This window comes from Myotis nattereri, assembly GCF_964212035.1.
Source record: "Myotis nattereri genome assembly, chromosome: 6".
NCBI classification, from domain to species: domain Eukaryota; kingdom Metazoa; phylum Chordata; class Mammalia; order Chiroptera; family Vespertilionidae; genus Myotis; species Myotis nattereri.
The window spans coordinates 36,433,252-36,453,882 of NC_138081.1; the positions used below are offsets into that span (position 1 = coordinate 36,433,252).

The 20,631-nt window shown below is 42.4% G+C and overlaps 1 protein-coding gene across 1 annotated transcript in view; it reads right to left on the reverse strand.

The window, feature by feature from the left end:
* LOC308520819 (uncharacterized protein) overlaps positions 1-20,631 on the reverse strand; it is a gene marked incomplete at its 5' end in the record, with an annotated part of 34,335 nt that overhangs the window by 12,843 nt on the left and 861 nt on the right. The gene's annotated exons all lie outside the window — the stretch shown is intronic.

Here is a 20,631-nt window from a genome sequence, read left to right on the forward strand (position 1 = left end):
TCTGGGTCTGATATTTCCCTATCTTCTGAGAACAAAATTATGCCTAGAAATTTTACTGTACTTTGAGGTACTTGGACTTTACCTGGATTGGCTGTCCATCCTCTCAGTGTAAGAAATGTGATTGTCTATGTTGACCTTCATCTGTTCTTGCAAGTTACCACCATAAACAAGGATGTCATCAATATAGGAAATAATGGTTTGTGTGTGTGTTGTGTGTGGATGTCTGTTAGAAGTTTATGGGCTATCACTGGGCTCTTAGGGTACCTTGTTGTAATCTAGTAAACTGATATTGTCTACCTTCCCATGTGAATGTTGTCATGGGTTGGCTCTTCTCATCAATTGGTATGGCAAAGAACATGTCAGATAAATATATCACTGCATAAATTCTGATCCAGTGGTGATATTCTTTATGGTGTATCTGGGAGTACACTCTCTTTTGGGAGAGTGTTTAAATTCCTATAATCCACTGTAAATCTATATGACTCATCTGGCTTTTTAACAGATCAGATTTGGCTATTATACTGTAAAACAGTAGGCACAATAATTTTTTCTCTTAGGAGTTCCTGAATTTTTCCCTTAATTTGAGTATGTCCTTCCTTAAGATCATATTGGAGTATATTTGTTATTTTAGATGGAATAGGTAACTTAATTGAAGTCCATTTTGCTATAGCCAAATTAGTTTTGGAAATTGTTACATCCTTATTTGTTACTAGTGGCCCAGTGCATGAAATCCATGCACATTAAAAGGGAATTAATTAGAGAAAATATTTTTAAATTGCTATTTGCCCTTTCTCTATAATAGAAGAATTGATTTGTCCCCATCTGACACTGGCCTCTAATTTAAAGTCAAGTCCTGGATACAGTATCCGGCTCCCTCCTCTCTCCTGTCAGAGTCTGGGCCGGCGCCTGCGGGGATGCAGCGTCAAGTCCTGCTGGTGCCACGATTCAAGTCCCCACCCACCCGCGTGCGCCTTGAAATTGCATGGGACCCAGATCTGCTGGCGCCCACAGGGACGCAGCGTCAAGCCCTCACCGGCCTCACAGGACTCCCCGAGTCCCAGAGACCCTCCCCATGGGGCTGGCACCACGTGGGACTCCCCCAAGTCCTGCCCCGTGTCCAGCACTGTGGGACTCCTCCGATGACCTCCTGGTCAGGTCCCCGCCAGCACCCTCGGGGACAAAGCATCAAGTTCCTGCCCACCCACGCATGCCTGCTGCGCACACAGCCTCCTGGTGATCAGTCACTATGGCATGAGGGTGTCATGACCACAGGTTTTTTATAATATAGGATATGGTGTCCTATTACATCCATTTTAAAAATGTTTTCAAAATTGGGACCTAGAAGGCAGTTAGCCTTAATGGGTGGTCTATCATCAATTGTTAAAAATCTATATATCCTCCCTAACTGGTTTGGCTCAGTGGATAGAGCATGGGCCTGCAGACTGAAGGGTTCCAGGTTTGATTCTGGTCAAGGGCATGTACCTTGGTTGCGGGCATATCCCCAGTAGGGAGTGTGCAGGATGCAGCTGATCGATGTTTCGCTCTCATCGATCTTTCTAACTCTCTATCCCTCTCCCTTCCTCTCTGTAAAAATCAATAAAATATATATATTTTTAAAAATCTATATATCCATGTCCCTGGGGTTAATTTTCCTCCTAATCCCTCAGTCAATCCTATTTTATTTTTAGTTTTCTAAATTTGCAGGATATCTTTGCATCATTGTTACCTGTGACCCTGTATCTAGCAACATGGTAGTGCATACAGTATTTTTGTTTACAAAATGGGTTTCCCTATATTTTTTATAATTGACTTCAGAGAGGAAGAGAGAAGGATAGCTAGAAACATCAATGATGAGAGAGAATCATTGATTGGCTGCCTCCTGCATGCCACACTGGGGAGCCAGCCTGCAACCCAGGCATGTGCCCTGACAGGAATCGAACCCTGACCTCCTGGTTCATAGGTTGACACTCAACCACTGAGCCATGCCCAGCCAGGCAGTCCTTATATTTTTCTTTATATTACTAATCCTCCTATTTTAATAGTTTCTGGGAAGATGAGTATGTCTATTGACTTTAAAGGTAATAAAACTATTGCCTGGCCAGTGTGGTTCAGTGATTGAGCATAGACCTATGAACCAGGAGGTCAGGGTTCGATTCCCGGTCAAGGCACATGCCTGGGTTGCAGGCTGGATCCCCAGTGGGGGCTGTGCAGGAGGCAGCCGATAAATGATTCTATCTTATCATTGATGTTTCTATCTCCCTCTCCCTCTCCTTTCCTCTCTGAAGTCAATAAAAACATTTAAAAAAAAAAAAAAAAAAGAATGGTACAGTGAACAGCCACATCTTCCATCTTTTTTTTCTTTTGTTTGTTTTTTCACAACTTCCATCTTGACTCAACAATTTTTGGTTATTTTTGTTGTTGTTAATCCTTGCTGGAGGATATTCTTCCATTGACTTTTAAAAATATATTTTTATTGATTTCAGAGAGGAAAGGGAGGGATAGAGAAATAGAACATCAATGATGAAAGTGAATCATCGATTGGCTGATTCCTGCATACCCCCCACTGGGGATTGAGCCCACAACTTGGGCATGTGCCCTGACCGGGAATCAAACCTTCATAGGTCGATGCTCAACCACTGAGCCACACCAGCTGGGCTTTCATTGATTTTTAGAGAGAGTGGAAGGGAGGGAGCGAGACAAAGAGAAAATATTGATGTGAGAGAGACACATAGATTGCTGCCTCCTGCACATGCCCTGAACAAGACCAAGGGTGAGCCTGCAACCTAAGCACATGCCCTTGATCAGAACCAAACCCACAACTCTTCAGTCTGCAGGCTGATGCTCTATCCACTGAGCCAAACCAGCTATAGCTTGACTCAACAATTTTATTATCTGTTTCCCTTTTTTACTTTATACATACCTATACTAATAAAAGCATAGGTGGCCCTCACACCCTGGCGCCCTCGCACCCTCACATCTCACAAGATGGCTGCCATAGGATGGCCACCACAAGATGGCTGTCACAAGATGGCTTGCAGGGGATGGCAGTTGGGGGCAACCAGGCTGGCAGGGGAGGGCAGTTGGAGGCGATAAGGTCAGCAGGAGAGGGCAGTTGATCAGGCCGGCAGGGAAGTGGTTAGGGGGTGATCAGGCAGGCAGACTGAAGCAGTGAGGGGCAATCAAGCAGGCAGGCAAGTGGTTAGGAGACAGCAGTCCTGGATTGTGAGAGGGTGCAGGCCGGGCTGAGATGTCACCCCCACTCCATGCATGAATTTCATGCACCGGGCTTCTAAGTATGTATATAGTTATAAATTAATATTGTTTTAAAAACCATTTGAAATAAGTTGCCAATATTATGACACATAATGCCTAAATACTTCAGCATGCATCTCCTAAGGATAAACTGAGCTTTTGTGTGTGTGTGTGTGTGTGTGTGTGTTTACTTCTGATAAGGTTTTAAATAGTCAAATATGCCCTGACCGGTTTGGCTCAGTGGATAGAGCGTCAGCCTGTGGACTAAAGGGTCCTAGGTTCAATTCCAGTCAAGGGCATGTACCTTGGTTGCGTGCACATCCCCAGTAGGGGGTGTGCAGGAGGCAGCTGATTGGTGTTTCTCTCTCATCGATGATTCTAACTCTCTATCCCTCTCCCTTCCTCTCTGTAAAAAAATCAATAAAATATATTTTAAAAAAATAAAATAAAAATAAATAGTCAAATATCTAAACTCTTGGCAGTGGCACAGTATAATCTGGGTTCTTCAGTGACAGATAAATTTCAACTGCCAATCCAGGCTTTTGGTCAAATACTGTATGTAATAAGATTAATTCCTGACATTGGTCTAGTGCTTAATAATCTATATTCTTTCCTGACTTGATTCATTTAAACTGTATGACATTCCTTTGCAATCAAATATTGTCCCCTAAATGTATATGTAAATAAGCTAAGACTGAGAGAGGAAAATGAACTGCCTAAGAGCACTCAAATCATAAGTGAGGACGTCAGAGCTGGACTCCTGACACCAAGTCTAATGTTTTATTTATTTTTATTTTTTTTAATCCTCACCCAAGGATATTTTTCCATTGATTTTTAGAGATAGTGGAAGAGAGGGAAACACAGAAAGAAGTAGCATTTCTCTCACATCAATCAGACCAGGGCCCAGAATCGAACCTGGGACACTTTGGTCTGCAGGCCGATGCTCTATCCACTGAGCCAAACTGGCTAGGGCTAATGTTTTTTTCTATTAGAGTAGGAGTTGTCAAACTCTGATTTCAGAACTCCTTCACGGTTTTAAAAATTATAGAGACCCGCCTCCCAAAGAGTTTTTCTATGTATCAATTATATTATCTATTGATACTCACTGTATTAGAAATTAAAAGTTAAACATTTCAAAATAATTTATTACTTTAAAGTAACAAAGATATTAAATGTTAACATAAATAACATTTTTATTTTTTAAAAAAACTGTATTTTCCAAAACAAAATATTTTATTGCGGAGAGTGCTATCATTTTACAAACCTCTTTAATGTACAGTTTAATAGAAGACAGCTGGATTTTTATACAGCTGCTTTGCATACGACTTGCTATGCTATCACAGGTTATGTAGCTTTTGGAAAAGTTCACTCTACATTTATGAAAGAATAAGACTAAAAAAAGACTAATAAGACCTTAGTATTATGAAAATAGTTTTGACCTCATAAAGCCCCTAAAAGGATCTTAGAGACTCCCTGGGACACTCAGGTGAGGTCCTCTATATCAGAGCATGTGCTAACGGTCTGTGAAATAATAGACCGATAGCAACACTAAAACTCCTGAAGTGGCATCCTTAGAAAAGAGGCTTCTAATCAATGTGTCGTGTAAAGGCCTGGTCATTGAAGTAGGCGTTAGGTTTGTGGATTTCATTGTGTCAGCAAAGTATTTAGGATCACTACAAATCTGCAAAACCTCTTTTTTTTTTAGCCGATTTTTTTAGTACTAAGAGGCAGCCCTATTGTCGATATTTTGTGGGCAAGCAAAGCTCTGATAACATTAGAAGCGTCAATTATAAGAAATAATGGAATTCTTTTAGCACCATAGTCAAGCAGGAACTCAGCAGCCTCCTGCCTGGACTTTTGACCCAATCCCATCATTTCCATTTTACTAATCTATAAAAATGGAAATAATAATTGTATCTTCCTCATACTGTTGTTTTGAAGTACTTAGACCTCAATAAATGTTATTATATTAACGGGTTGGTACTGTAGAAATAGTCCTCAGTGCATCCAGCCTGGGAGACATGAAATCTCTGAACTGTAATGTTGGTGAGCAATGTGTTTTCCATAATCCCACAGTGTTGTGACTTTATTACTGGGAAAACAATGTAACTCAAAGAAGTCCTGTGTTCCGACCCAGGTTCCTCCATCCTGAACGGGCGAAAAGCACCAAGGGAGCGGACTGAAGGTTGGCGCTAGAAGCTGCTGAAACTCTATTGGCTGCTAGCCAATGAGCAAGCGCCCCTGGAGGAGGCGGGGCATGCGAGAGGAATAAACCTGGAGCCGTGGCCTGACTGTGTGCGTACTCACCCTACCTCTCCTCCGCATGGGGTTCTCTCTTCCTTCAGGTCCTCTCCCGAGTATCCTCGATGGCGCCCGGCCCGGCGACCCCCAACAGGGTCCTCAACAGATCGCACTGCCCAGGGACCAACAGGAAGAGTTCCCATTCCAGGAAGTGGCCCCTTTTCCACAGTTTCCCTACAGGTCCAAGCTTAAGTTCTTTCCGAAACCATCGGTGCTTCAGGTGGAAGCCTGTCTGCTGGAGAAGATATTCGGTGAGTGCGCTGGGCTCTTTGCCACTCGGCCCCACCGCGGTCTCCGGGGCGCCCCCTCAGCCACCCCCTGCGCACCTATAGCAGGGTGTCGAGTCTCGCAAGCCAGGGTCTGAGTCATCTCTTCCCCACCCCACCTGATCTCTCAGGAGCCCTCTGTTCCACTCAGGTCCGAGCAGAGTGCTCCTCCCGGTGTTCGAGCGGGAGTTCCAAGTCCTGCTCCAGATGGCAGAGCCAGACCCCGAGGGCAAGGTTGAAATCAGTATCCTGGGGAGACACTGGTGCCCGAAGCGCGCCAAAAAGATGATTCAGAGCTTGACTGAGAAATCCCGAAGGAAGCGGTCTCGAGGTAAAGAGCTTTCTGTGCCAGGTCGTGGGCGCTGCAGACTGGGCGGTGCTGAGAGGGCTTTAATTCCCCCGCTCCCTCCCACAGGACGGGGACTTCACCCCCTGAGATGCTAGGATTCCTGGGTGTCCAAAGTAAGCAGGGACGCCCTGGAATAGGGCGCTGGGTGGCAGCCAGAAACCCCCAGGAAGGAAGAGGTCTAAGGAATGCCTAGGCAGGGATGGCGAACCTTTTGAGCTCGGCGGGTCAGCATTTTGAAAAACCCTAACTTAACTCTGGTGCGTGTCACATATAGAAATTTTTTGGTACTTGCAACCATAGTAAAACAAAGATTTATATTTTTGATATTTATTTTATATATTTAAATGCCATTTAACAAAGAAAAATCAACCAAAAAAATGAGTTCGCGTGTCACCTCTGACACGCGTGTCATAGGTTCGCCATCACAACCCCTTCCCACTGAATACACTGTTCAGAGCTTAGGAGGACCTACTGTCCCCCATTTTCTTTACTTTTTAAAATATATTTTTATTGGTTTTTTACAGAGAGGAAGGGAAAGGGAAAGAGAGTTAGAAACATCAATGAGCCGAAACCGGTTTGGCTCGGTGGATGGAGCGTCCGCCTGCGGACTGAAGGGTCCCAGGTTCGATTCCGGTCAAGGGCATGTACCTTGATTGCAGGCACATCCCCAGTAGGGGGTGTGCAGGAGGCAGCTGATCGATGTTTCTTTCTCATCGATGTTTCTAACTCTCTCTCCCTCTCCCTTCCTCTCTGTAAAAAATCAATAAAATATATTTTTTAAAAAGAAAAGAAAAAGAAACATCAATGAGAGAGAAACATCGATCAGCTGCCTCTTGCACACCCACTACTGGGGATGTGCCCACAACCAAGGTACATGCCCTTGACCGGAATCGAACCTGGGACCCTTGTGTCCGCAGGCCGACACTCCATCCACTGAGCCAAACCGGTTAGGGCTGTCCCCCATTTTCTGAGATAAAAACTCCAGCCACAGAGATCCCCCGACTCGGCGATTCTCAGACTTAGAATGTGCTCTGTGCGAATGCAGATAGCCCAGCAGGAAGGACCTCCTCCCTACCCCCTCCCCAGCCAGGAGTTAAGAATCCTGGCAAACTACTCAGTCTTTTCCCATTGGGTGTCCTAATGTAGGTGGTCTGCTCGGAGGTGACCAGTGGGGAGTGTTTTCTGTGGAGTCACTTTCCCTCCGTGTCTGTATGTTTTCCTGGGCAGAGTACATGCTCAAGTTCATGCTTTTCTTCCAGGGACAGCGATGCTCATGAAGCCTGGAAACCGTGAAATATCTTGAAAGAAAGAATGTTCGTTCCAGTACTTTCCTTCTGCCACCGTGATGAACAGACGGGGTGAAGCCATGCAATTACCGGAAATAGGTCATAAGATTGTCTAGAAATCTGCTCCCAAAATAAGGCCATTGCTGTGATTAGGACCTTGGTGTAGGGGCTTGGGTCTGAGTCAGGAGCCTTGGTGTTTAAGGCCCAGTCTAAATGCTGCTTTTGCTCCTGTGACTGAGGGGAAACAATTGCTAATGGTCTACCACCCTTTTCCTGCATAGACACTTGTCTAAAGATTCAAATATGAGTCATAATACATAAATTTTAAAAGATACACACACACACACACACACACACACATGTATATGGATTAGTACTGGTTATCAAGCAAAGCATCATTGCTTGTTCCAAGATGGGGAAAGGCTAATAATTATGAAAGATCAGTTCTGCTTTTCATAGTGTTTTGTACTAGGAGGTTGTGGGGAGGATCTTTCATGTCCTGGGAGCTTTTGTGGATAAGGAAGAACATTATTGTTTATTTCATTAATGCTAATATTGAAAAAATATTTCATTGATGTAAAACAAGCTTTTTAAATCAAATTCTTAAGTGTTAAAACATTGATGACAAACTAATTCTGTCCTCCTTAGCTTTTAATGAAAAATAAGTCTATTGTGTTTATTATGTCTTTATTAATAGCTTAAATGGCAAAACACCCTCACTGAGTATGAAAGCTATTGTAAGACTAATAGGCATCAGTATGTTTCTTCATTATTTCTATAATCTACATAGACTAGGATAGCTTTCCTGGATTAAATAATTTTGTTTACCTTTTCAGAGTATTATTATAAATAAAAGTAAAAGGATTCTATCTCAGCCCAACTGAGGTTGCATATTCAAGTTTACTGTCAGTTACTTCTGCTTCAGCTCCCAAGGCCTAAATAGTCAAAACTGCCCCACCCCCTTTTTTGAGTTTTAAAATACGATTTATTGAACATCTGGTGTGTGACAGGTCCTGTTACATACACTTTACATGCATTTGACTTGATCTTTATAATAATTCTATGAAATCATAATCCTATGAAAATGGATGTGATACTTATTTTACAAATGAGGAAAGGGCAAAATGGAAACATAATAATGTGTGTCCTGCCTGTTACACTAGGCTAGAAACTTTCTGGAATTAGGGAAGATGGTTCAGTTTTACCCCTGAGGTCCTAGGCACATAGACAAACACTGGATTATTGACTATTAACAGTGATTGTCATATTTATCAACCAGTTAGCCTAGTTAATACAAATAATGGTATTAATGAGTATAAAACAGATCTAGCCGGAGCTGGTTTGGCTCAGTGGATAGAGCATTGGCCTGCGGACTGAAAGGTCCCAGGTTCCATTATGGTCAAGGGCACATGCCGAGGTTTCAGGCCTGATCCCCAGTAGGGGGCATGCAGGAAGAAGCTGACCAATCAATGATACTCTCTCATCATTGATGTTTCTATCTCTCTCTTCCTGCCCCTCTGAAATCAATAAAAATTAAATTTAAAAAAAACAGATCTACCTCATGGCCATTTGACTGTATATGAATCCCTATATATACTATACAGTATTAAGAAAAGTCCTTGCTTAAGTTTCATATTAATAATCAGGACAATTTACTGAAATTTTTTTCCTCCATTTCCCTCAGCAATAACATGGGTCCCCAGATTCTTTTCAGCCTAAGAACTAAAGAAGAAATTTATTGCTGGGCTTAAAAAAAGACTGGTAGTAGGTTCATGGGCGTTCCCTCCCCACCCCCCACCCCCCACCCCCCACCCCCCAGGCTGCCCTGCGGGGCTGTGGCTGTGGTTAGTCACCAGCCCAGAGGCACAGAATGAATGGGTAAACGGGAGGCTTCAGGGGAGCTCTAGATCATGTGACATGGAGAAACTCTAAAAGACAAAGGTCAGGCTTCCCCTTGGGCCTCACAATGGGCTGCAACCTGCAACACTAAGGCTTTTGGGGGCCACCCAGGCATCAATGTGGAGAGTTTCCTTATGCAACAGTCCGCCCTTATTCACGGGGGATACAGTCCAAGACTCCCAGTGAACGGTATTGAACCCTATACATACTATGTTTTCCTACACATACATACCTTTTCACTTAAAGGAAGCACTTTACAGCTTCTCTTTGGCATGTCCAAATTGCCAGAATCCCTACTCTTGTTTGGGCTTTGAGGTCATTATTAAGTAAAATAAGGTTATTTGACTATAAGCACAGCAATACCACAACAGTCAATCTGATAACCAGTCAGCTACTAAGTAGCTAAAGGCAAGGAGCATATATTTCCCGGAGGTGCCAGAGGGCTGATTCACATCCTGGCCAGGACAGAGCTGGACAGCAAGAGATTTTATCACACTAAGAATGGAATGCAACTTAAAACTTGTGCATTGTTTCTGGAACTTTCCATTTAATATTTTCAGGCCTCACCCTGGCAGTGTTGGTCAGTGGTTAGAATGTCACCCCACACACCAATGGGTCACGAGTTCGATTCCTGGTAAGGGCACATATCTGGGTTGCAGGTTTGATCCTGGGCCCCAGTCCAGGGTCATGCAGGAGGCAACCAATCAATGTGTCTCCCTCATCTCAGTGTTTCTTTTTCTCTCTCCCCCTACCTTTCTCCCTTCTACTCTCTCTAAAAATCAATGGAAAAAATATCCTCAGGTAAAGATTAACAAATAAATAATATATATATATATATATATATATATATATATATATATATATATTCAGGCCAATGGTTGACAGTGGGCAGCTTAAACAACGAATAATGAGCAGACTACTATAACATCACTCATCATGGCTATGATCAGTAGACTCTTAGGAATTCTAATTTGAGGTCATCTCGATCCAGGGTGGCTCTCAGATGCTTTGGGGCCTAGCGTCTCAGAGACTGTCCCCGCCCAACCCCGCTGCAGGAGGTGTTTTTTCTATTCTGTCATCATCTTTGTTGACGGACCCCAGGGTTCTGCCCCCACTGGCACAAGAAGAGGCAGTGTTCCATTTACATCTACAACTGCAAGCCCATCTTCTCTCTCAGACTTACTTCAACCCCCTCACCACCCCACCCCACCCCCAACCCCCAACCACCACCACCACCAACACCTCAGCCTCGATCCTGGGAGTATCCTGGGGTTTGGGGAAGGAAGCAGCTTCCTGCTAGAGCTGCCTGGGCTCCTGTTTTATAGTTGTTATTTACTTGCTGAAGTATTGGGACTTTAGGCTTGTTTCTCTCCTTAAGGACATAAGCTTTGCTTGATAAGTGGTTCTGATTATATTGTTTTTGTCAAACTATGTATGAACCTGCTCTATTAACATAATTGAAATATTGTCTTGTTTGCACTTTATTTAAATTAGAATTGTAAAATAAATAAATAAATAAATAAATAAATTAGAATTGTCAACTAAAGATTCCTAATGAGGGATCCAATTTGCATCGTAGCTGTTTCCTTAGGACACGTGTCCAACCCATTGTTATTGTGAGGCACCGTTGGTCCCTCTTTCCATTTTGCTTTGGGTGTGAGCATCATTGTTTCTTACCCTTCCTATTCTTGGTTATAATTCCTACTTTTTCTACGTTCCTTTGGCCTATTCACAGTTTACTAAATCCATCTTCTCCACTTATATAGAGGAAGTGCACCTATTTATATGTTATACTCATATCTGTATTTAATAGAATAATACCCAGATGTCTACCCTCCTACCAGTTATTAAAAGTTAAACATATCCATTTGTTTCTTTAGATGAATTACAATCATCTTTAAATTTGTAGCCGAGACCGGTTTGGCTCTGTGGATAGAGCATCGGCCTGCGGACTGAGGGGTCCCGGGTTCGATTCTGGTCAAGGGCATGTACCTGGGTTGCGGGCATATCCCCAGTGGGGGATGTGCAGGAGGCAGCTGGTCGATGTTTCTCTCTCATCGATGTTTCTAACTCTCTATCTCTCTCCCTTCCTCTCTGTAAAAAATCAATAAAATATATTAAAAAAAAAAAATTTGTACATTAACTTATCACTTAGCTCAGCGGTTCTCAACCTGTGGGTCGCGACCCCTTTGGGGGCCGAATGATCCTTTCACAGGGGTCGCCTAAGACCATCGGAAAACATATATAATTACATATTGTTTTTGTGACTAATCACTATGCTTTAATTATGTTCAATTTGTAACAATGAAATTGGGGGTCACCACAACATGAGGAACTGTATTAAAGGGCCGCGGCATTAGGAAGGTTGAGAACCACTGATTAGCTCATGATTAAGACTGGGAGATAGTAGGGGTGGATAACGCCCCTTCCAGGTACTTTGGCTGATCTGATCATTAGTGACATGGGACAGTGTTGGAGCCCAGGGCAGGCGGCCCCGAGATATCCCACAATGGCATATGGACCATTTTGAATTATAGTCACTTACGAAACTGCCTCTGCAGGAAGAAAACTCTGACATCTGTGTTCCTCTGAAAGCAGGAGACAAATCTCCAGGATAGGTGCCCTCCCTGCTGCTAAGGCTGAGAGACAACCTCATCACAAGGGCGAAAAGAATCCAGACTCAAAGCTTATATAAACAAACCTTGGAAGGCCTTTCCTAATTGGCTGCCCAAGCCCAAGCTTTGTTTAGATTCCTCACTAATACCCACACCTTGCTTAGATTCCTTACTTTCTTGTTTAATTTATCTTTGTTGCTGCAATTATTACAGATATCCTCTTTTTCCCCCCATGGACCTCCTCTACCCTGCCCCCACCCCCCTTAGGTTCCTTTCTAATGAGCACTTTCTTTGTCCTGTCAATTTTTTAAAATATATTTTTATTTATTTTTAAAGAGAGGAAAGGAAAGGGAGAGAAAGATAGAAACATGGATCTGTGGCCTCCTTCACACTGCCTACTAGGAATGGAGCCAGAAACCCCGGCATGTGCCCTGACTAGGAATTGAACCAATGCACCACTCTTGGTGCATGGGATGGTGCTCAGTCCTCTGAGCCACAATGGCTGGGCTGTCCTGTCAAGTTCTTATAAATGTATTGTTTGTCTAAAAAGTATAAAAAGGGTCACACACGCACACACACACACTGATCCTTCCGCCACTCACTGATCCTTTTCACCATCTCCATAGTCTTCTCTTTTCAGAAAGGTCATGTCTGACGGGAATCATGAGAAAGCACATTCCAACCTGCGTGGGAATTGTACCCGGGACCTGGGAGCTCACCTGGAAATGCTGCCCATCCTCCCCATTTGGGAACTGCCTTTTATCATGGAGAGATTAACAATCTTGTTAAGGACAGGAACAATGGAACAATAGAGTTCCGGATCCCCGCCCCCGCCCACCACACACACACACTTTGCAAACCCTCCAGCCACATTGCCTTCAATCTGTAACCATTATAAGCATTCTTATTCCTTTTGCCCACTTCCCCATGTAATCTTTGTCCTTGTACACCATATAAGCAGCTGGTTTAGGGGGGGGGGGGGGGGGCGGGGGTTGTGCAGAGCAGATTTTCTTGGATGACCTGCTGCTTTCCCATACTGCCGGCACCATTGGAATAAACACTCATATATGATTTAAAAACAAACAAACAAAAACAAAAAAAGGATAAAAAGGTGCCTAGTTCAATCATTTCTTTGAACATCATTTTATGATCTGATCATCTGTGTATATTGGTTTAAAATAATTTCAAATCCATTTGTTTATGACTTAAGTGAAGTTGTTTTAATCCACTTGATTATGACAAAGAGATAAAGTTGCTTTGACGTAAGTATGAAGTTGTGTTGGGATGTCATCAATCCACATTGCTTTGATATAAAAACGAAGAAAGCTGTGCCAGATGTCGTCGTTCTATATCTGTTGTCCTTGATAAGCAGTCAGCAGCCAAGCTACTGAGGAGTCCTGCTGGGGACTTACCAATAAGAGCATGTGGAGCCCTGGCCAGTGTGGCTCAGTGGTTAAAGCATCAGCCCATGCACCAAAGGGCCACATGTTCAATTCTTGGTCAAGGGCACATATCTGGGTTCAATCTCAGGCCCTGGACAGGGCACGTGCGGGAGGCAACCAATTGATGTGTCTCTCACACATAGATGTTTTTCTCTCTCTCTCTACCTCCCCCCCACACACCCGCCCCTCCCTTCTGATAACATTAGAAGCGTCAATTATAAGAAATAATGGAATTCTTTTAGCACCATAGTCAAGCAGGAACTCAGCAGCCTCCTGCCTGGACATTTGACCCAATCCCATCATTTCCATTTTACTAATCTATAAAAATGGAAATAATAATTGTATCTTCCTCATACTGTTGTTTTGAAGTACTTAGACCTCAATAGACTTATATGTCTATTTCTTTCACTAGGTAGGGGAAGTTTTCTGTCATTATTTGTTTTTAATCTTTATTGTTGAAAGTATTACGTGTCCCCTTTTCCCTCCATTGGCCTCTTCTAGCCTGCCCCTGCCCCCAGCCCCTGTCCCCTGACCCAAGCCTTCACCACCTGTTGTCTATGGCTCTATGCCCATGCGTTATGCATATATTCATACGAGTTCTTTGGTTGATCTCTTCCCACCCTCCCTTGCCTTCCCTCTGAGATTCTGCATCTGTTCCATGCTTCTATGTCTCTGTACCTATTTTATCCATCAGTTTATTTTGTTCATTAGATTCCACAAATGAGTGAGATCAGGTGATACTTGTCTTTCTCTGACTGGCTTATTTCATTGAGCATAATACTCTCCAGGTCCTTTCATGCTGTCTCAAAGGGCAACAGATCCTTCTTTTTTACTGCTGCTTAGTATTCCATGGGGTAAATGTATCACAGCTTTTTTATCCACTCATACGTTCCTGGATCCTTTCAAACTGTTGCCCAACATTGGAGCTCCAAGGGAGTGTAAGTCCACGTGCCAACCCTTTAAGAGGAGCTGTCCAGATTTCCAGCAGCCTCTATGTTACTCAGCCACAATCCCCACTGGTTTTTACAGCCCAAAGTTACGGGGACTTCTCTTCCTGGCACTGGAACCCTGGGCTGGGGGGCTGGTGTGGGGCTGGGACCCTTTGCTCCTCACAGGAGGCCTCTGCAGCCAAGATATCCCTCCCGATTAAAAACACACCACACATGGGTGTTGACCCAGCCCTTAACACCTCTGCCCCTCCTACCAGTCTAAATGTGCTTTCTTCTTTACTTCTCTAGTTGTAGAGCTTCCATTCAGCCAGATTTCAGGCTGTCCAGAATGACGGTTGTTCTATGGTTTAGCTGTAATTTTGATGTGGTCATGGGAGGAGGCGAATACTGGGTTTACCTACACTGACATCTTGACCCTCCTTTCTCTAATTGTTTATATATATAACAATTGTATATATAAAGAGAGGAAGGGAGAGGGAGAGAGAGATATAAACATCAATGAGAGCCCTGACCAGTTTGGCTTAGTGGCTAGAGCGTCGGCCTGTGGACTGAAGAGTCCCAGGTTCGATTCCGGTCAAGGGCATGTACCTTGGTTGTGGGCACATCCCCAGTAGGGGGTGTGCAGGAGGCAGCTGATCGATGTTTCTCTCTCATGGATGTTTCTAACTCTCTATCCCTCTCCCTTCCTCTCTGTGAAAAATCAATAAAATATATATTTTTAAAAAAACATCAGTGAGAGAATCATTGATCGGCTGCTTCCTGCGCGAACTCTGACAGAAATATATCAAGGAGGATGTCCAAAAATATCCCTATGTGGTTTACATAAGATAATAGTGGATTTTTTTCCTTGAACTATATCAAAATTCAGAACTATAGAGAAAAGAAGAGACTATGATAAAGAGACATTCTTCCCTCATTTACATCTGAAATAATGGACAGTGTCACTCACAGATCAACTTTTCATTTATCACCTGAACCACTGAAAGCCATGCCTCTTCCACTCTCTAAAGAAATATTGCAAAGATGAGCATGCAGAACTTCCCATGACAAAGAGCAAAGTATAAATATTTTTAAGAAGCCTATAATGCTCTCACCTTCCCGTAGTCCTTCTCCTGCTTACTAAAACTTATCCAATCTCTCATGAATGGTGCATAAATCTTGCTTTTCTAGGCTCTATTAGTAACATTTTATTTATTCTTAATGTTTTTTATTGATTTTTAGAGAGAGGGGAAAGGAGAGGGAGAGAGAGAGAAAAAGAAACATCCAACAGTTGCCTCCCATATGCATCTCGGGGATTGAACCCAAAACCTGGGTAAACCTAGGCATGTGTCCTGACCGGGAATCAAACCAGCAACCTTTTGGTGCACTGGCCGATACTCAACCAACTAAGCCACACCGGCCAGGGCAGTAACATTTTATTTTATCAAACCTGCCTTTGTCCCTGGTGAAGGAAGAGACATCAAACAGTATGATGAGCTGTGAAATGGGTCAACCCAATCACCCTTCTAGAATCAGCCTCGGCTGAAGGGAGACCCTGAGGCAGAAAGCCCTCAGCTGTCAGCATTGTGGGCCTGGCCTCCACTGAGAAGAGCTGCCTCAATGAGGGCATGCCCTCTTCCCAAGGCATCCAATTCCAAAGCCTGATCCAGGTGGAGGTATAAAAAAGAACTTTTGTTAAGGAGGGGAGTAACTGAAGAGTACAAGAGGGATTTCTAGGGTGCTTGTTGACAATCATCTTTTTTTTTTTTTTTCCTCACCAGAGGATATGTTTAGAGAGAGGAAGGGAAGAAGACAGAGAGAAATATCGATCAGTTGCCTCCCACATGCACCCCGACAGGGATTGAACCTGCAACAAGATATGTACCTTCACCAAGAATCGAACCTGTGACCTTTCAGTGTATGGGATGACCAGCCACACCGGCCAGGGTGACAATGGCCTATTTTTTTAACCTATACGATTATCACATGGATAGTCACCATGTGATAATTCATTGACCTACACCTTTGTGTTTTGTGTACCTTCCTACTTGTGTTTATATTCCACAATAAAAAAAATTAACATATTCTGGGAATGACAAAATATCCCAGAAAAAAACTTTGCTAAGAATTCATGCTACAAATGTCCTCTGACATACGTTGCTTATCATAGCTAAAGATTAAGTTTCCTAAAAGCCCATCAACTGAGACCAGTAAAATATTATATTAATGTTATCATACAACATCTATACATTGGAATACTAGTTAGCATTTTTAAATAGTTTATTTCTGATATGGAATAATTTCCAAAATAAAATTAGGTTTAAAATATACATATCAATGAAATATATTCCCACATATTAAAATAATATATATGAGCATCTTGTAGGGCCAAAAGTAAGAAAGTTCTCAGAAAAAAAAGAAAAGGCTAATACATATTGAAAGGACACACCATAGGAATAGATCTGGAAGAACTCTCAGCATGAAAGAAATGAGCTATAATGAGAAGGGCACGTGATCAGATCATCTCTGTGGCATACTTTCCATTACTGCATAACATCAATCTAATCAAGAAAAATAAAAATCAGACAAATCCACACTGAGAGACGCCCTACAAAATAGTTGACCGATATTCTTCCAAAGTGTCAAGTCATGAAAGACAAGGAAAGATTGGGGAACTGTCAAAAGTGGGGAGAATCTAAGGAGACATGACAACTAAACACGATGTGGAATCCTAAATTGGATCCTCAAGCAGAAAAACTACATGAGTGGGAAAACTGTTGCAATCCAAATGATTCCTTAGTTTTAAAAAATGTTCTGTTATGTAGGATGTTTACCTAAGTGGAAGCTGGGTGATGCTCATCTTTGGAACTCTCTCTACTATTTTTGCAATTCTTTTATAAGTCTAAAATTAGCTCAAAATAAAAAATAAAGGTACAGAACAATGTGTGAGATATTCTACCACACATAAAAATACATCCATATATGCAATATAAAATGTGCCTAAATAGATAGATATAACACCCCTGAGGACAGACTGAATGACTGACGGACAGGAATGGGAGAGAAGCTTACCTTTCTCCACATACCCTTTTGTATCTTCTGGATTTTCTACCATGTGCAAGTATTATGTATTTATAGAACTAAAAATTTAAGTAAAATCTGTGTGAAGTTGAAAAATAATTAGTGGGTTGCTACACTTTACTATAAAAAGCACTCAACTTAATGATCGGCTCAGATTTTAAAGAACTAGACTGTAAAACAAGGTCCATTTTCCTTCCAGCATCGATGAGCCAAAAATATGTCTAATCTGGGATGTTTTTCCTTTTGGGGTCTTAAAACCCAAATAAAATATAAACATATTGCCTGGTAATATTATTGCATCTCTAGGAATATACAGGGTGTCCCAAAAAGTCTATATATACTTCAACAACTGATAGCTCAATTTTAAAAATGAAATGTTTTTTAATAAACACTTCTTTTATAATTATTCTAAGTGTGTGTATACCTCTGGGAGGCACACTATACATAACAAATTATGTCCCACTCAGTTATTAAATAGAGATAATAAGGAAACTAATTTGAAGTTGTGATATTAGCATTTCTCTAACTGGTTTTAACAAAACTGTTATAATCTATTTTGTATTCACTATAATAATAAAGGGGAAAGATCGAGTAAGAGCATAGGTTTCTTTTTTTTTTTTTTTTAATCCTCATTTGAGGATATTTTTCTCCATTGATTTTAGAGAGAATGGAAGGGAGGATAGAGACAGAAAGAAACATCAATGTGAGAGAGACACGTCGACTGGTTGCCTCCTACATGTGGGGGATCAAGCCTGAAACCAAGGTACGTGCCCTAGACCAGAATCAAACCCATGATCCTTCCGTCCTCTGGCCTACGATATGCTTACTTTCTTTGTGTCTGAGATTCAAGGGAATAATTTCATATGGTTGGTTTGGATATTAAAATCACACAGCTAACGCAGAGCAGGACCTGGTGTTTAAGGTCTCAAATGATAGCAAATACAGGATGTCCAAAAAGAAGTATACACACTTTGAATAATTATTAATTCCAATGGGTTAAATCTGAAAAGAAAGAGACATCAATTGAGCTATCAGCTATCAAAGTGTGTATATATGATTTGGGGGGGGGGGGGACACGCCCTGTATATTTTGAAAATGTTCTAGCTACTTTAAAAGTTTTTAGCATTTAAGAGGATCTATTTATATTAGAGCTGTGATTTAATTAAAATTTACATTTCATTCACTACAAGTATCTACTGCTTTTTGAAAGTTTACTTTATGCCACTTCACTTTTATAAAAGACCTACACTAATACAGGTTTTTGCTAACCAAAAGAAATTTGAAAAGGAATTGTAAGTCTACAAAAGAATAAGAAAAGCAAAAGTAGTGTTCAGCATTGTTTGGCAGGGAGAGCATTTCAGAGGCAGCACTCACCCTGAGCGGGGAGAATGGTACCACTAGCTCCTTCTGCAGGAACAAGCCACCTTAGCTTTGAACTATGTGTGTGAGCATCTGTGCTTTATTTATCTCAGTTTATTTTGTGTGCCCTAGATATGTCGTAAGGTGGTAATTGCTTCTTCCCCATTTCAGTTTACAGAAAGTTTCATAGGAACACTGCATTTTCAGATAATGGGGGAAATGTATGACCAATCATTTAAAAATTTGAGCAAATACATTTGAAATACAGTACATATTTCTTAATTTAGCTTTATTGTTGAAAGTATTACAGATGTCCCCCTTTTTTTCCCATTGACCCCTTCTACCCTGCCCCCATAGTGCATACGTTTTAATTTCTTAGTCATGAATGTAGTGCATAAGTATTTCGTGTTTCTATTAGAGAAATGTTAAAGTCATAGATTAAGCCATCAGAGCTCAGACAAGGTATAAATAAGAGTATTCTTTCCCTTTAGGTAGGACGAATCTCTCCACAAAGCTCCCTGAATCATTACCCTTTAGGCCTCCTGTTACATATGCTCCCCCTCCTACCCAAGGCTGGTGCCTCCACCAGGGCTCTGGGTTACATCGCTCTTGCTTTCACAAGGGCCTGGAGGCTTCTATTATCCCCATCTGCCTCTAGACCAACGGTTCTCAACCTTCCTAATGCCGCGGCCCTTTAACACAGTTCCTCATGTTGTGGTGACCCCCAATTTCATTGTTACAAACTGAACATAATTAAAGCATGGTGATTAATCACAAAAACAATATGTAATTATATATGTGTTTTCCGATTATCTTAGGCGACCCCTGTGAAAGGGTCGTTCGACCCCCAAAGGAGTCGAGACCCACAGGTTGAGAACCGCTGCTCCAGGTTGTTAGCCTCTCCTTCCCAAGCATCATCCTCACCCCAACCAGCAGCCTGCCCTTTCCTACAGAAATGGTTCTCTCACTCTTAACCCAAAGCTCTTTCTGTTGCCAACTATTTCTCTGTTCCCCACCTCAACAAAAATTACTCAGGTTTTACTTCCCAGGAACATCAGTTCTGTTTACTCATAAAGGCCACTAGACATACTCCACATGCAATTCCGTTTAAATTCTTCAACTTTCTCCAAACTGGCTTCTAAGACTGTCAGAGCTACAACTGAACCGTTCCTGCAAAGGGGAGCAGAGAGCCTATTACACCAGCGAAGCGGCAATTCTTTGCCCTCAACTGATTGGGCAGATAACAGCCTTCCCACTACTTTCTCTTTGAAATTCCGCACTCTGACTGGCAGGAACCCAGGCAAAAATGGAGGGCTGGAGTATAAAGCGGCAGAGGGGGTTTCATACAGGCACCCAAAACTGTGAAGAGCTGAAACTACTTTGTGAAAACAATTTTTCTTTTCCTCATTATAACCTGGAAGGAAAACGGATTCACACAAAACCGGTAAAAATCGTTTATTATAAAACCATTGAAACTTCCCATAAAAGATCGAGTTTGCAATAATGTGAACGGCACAGAATTAAGAACCATTGCCCCACACCCTTCCTCAACCCCATTTTCAGGGCACAAACAAAACTAGATGGAGCCCTTAGCCGCCTGACCTCCATGCCAGCATTCCTTCCACAAGCAATGCCGTCCTCTCCCGAGGTCAGCCACAAGCAGGCCGGGCTTAACAGAGCGCCCCGAGGCCCACGCAGGACTTTACAGCCGTCTGGCCCTCCTTCTGGCTAAAAGGAAAGCAGCTGGTCAGGTGTATGCTTTCTGGAGAATACCCTGGGGCGGTGGTTTTAAAATGCTGTCCGGCATCGCAATCACCTGGAGGGCTTGTTAAATCCCAGGTGACAGTGCCCC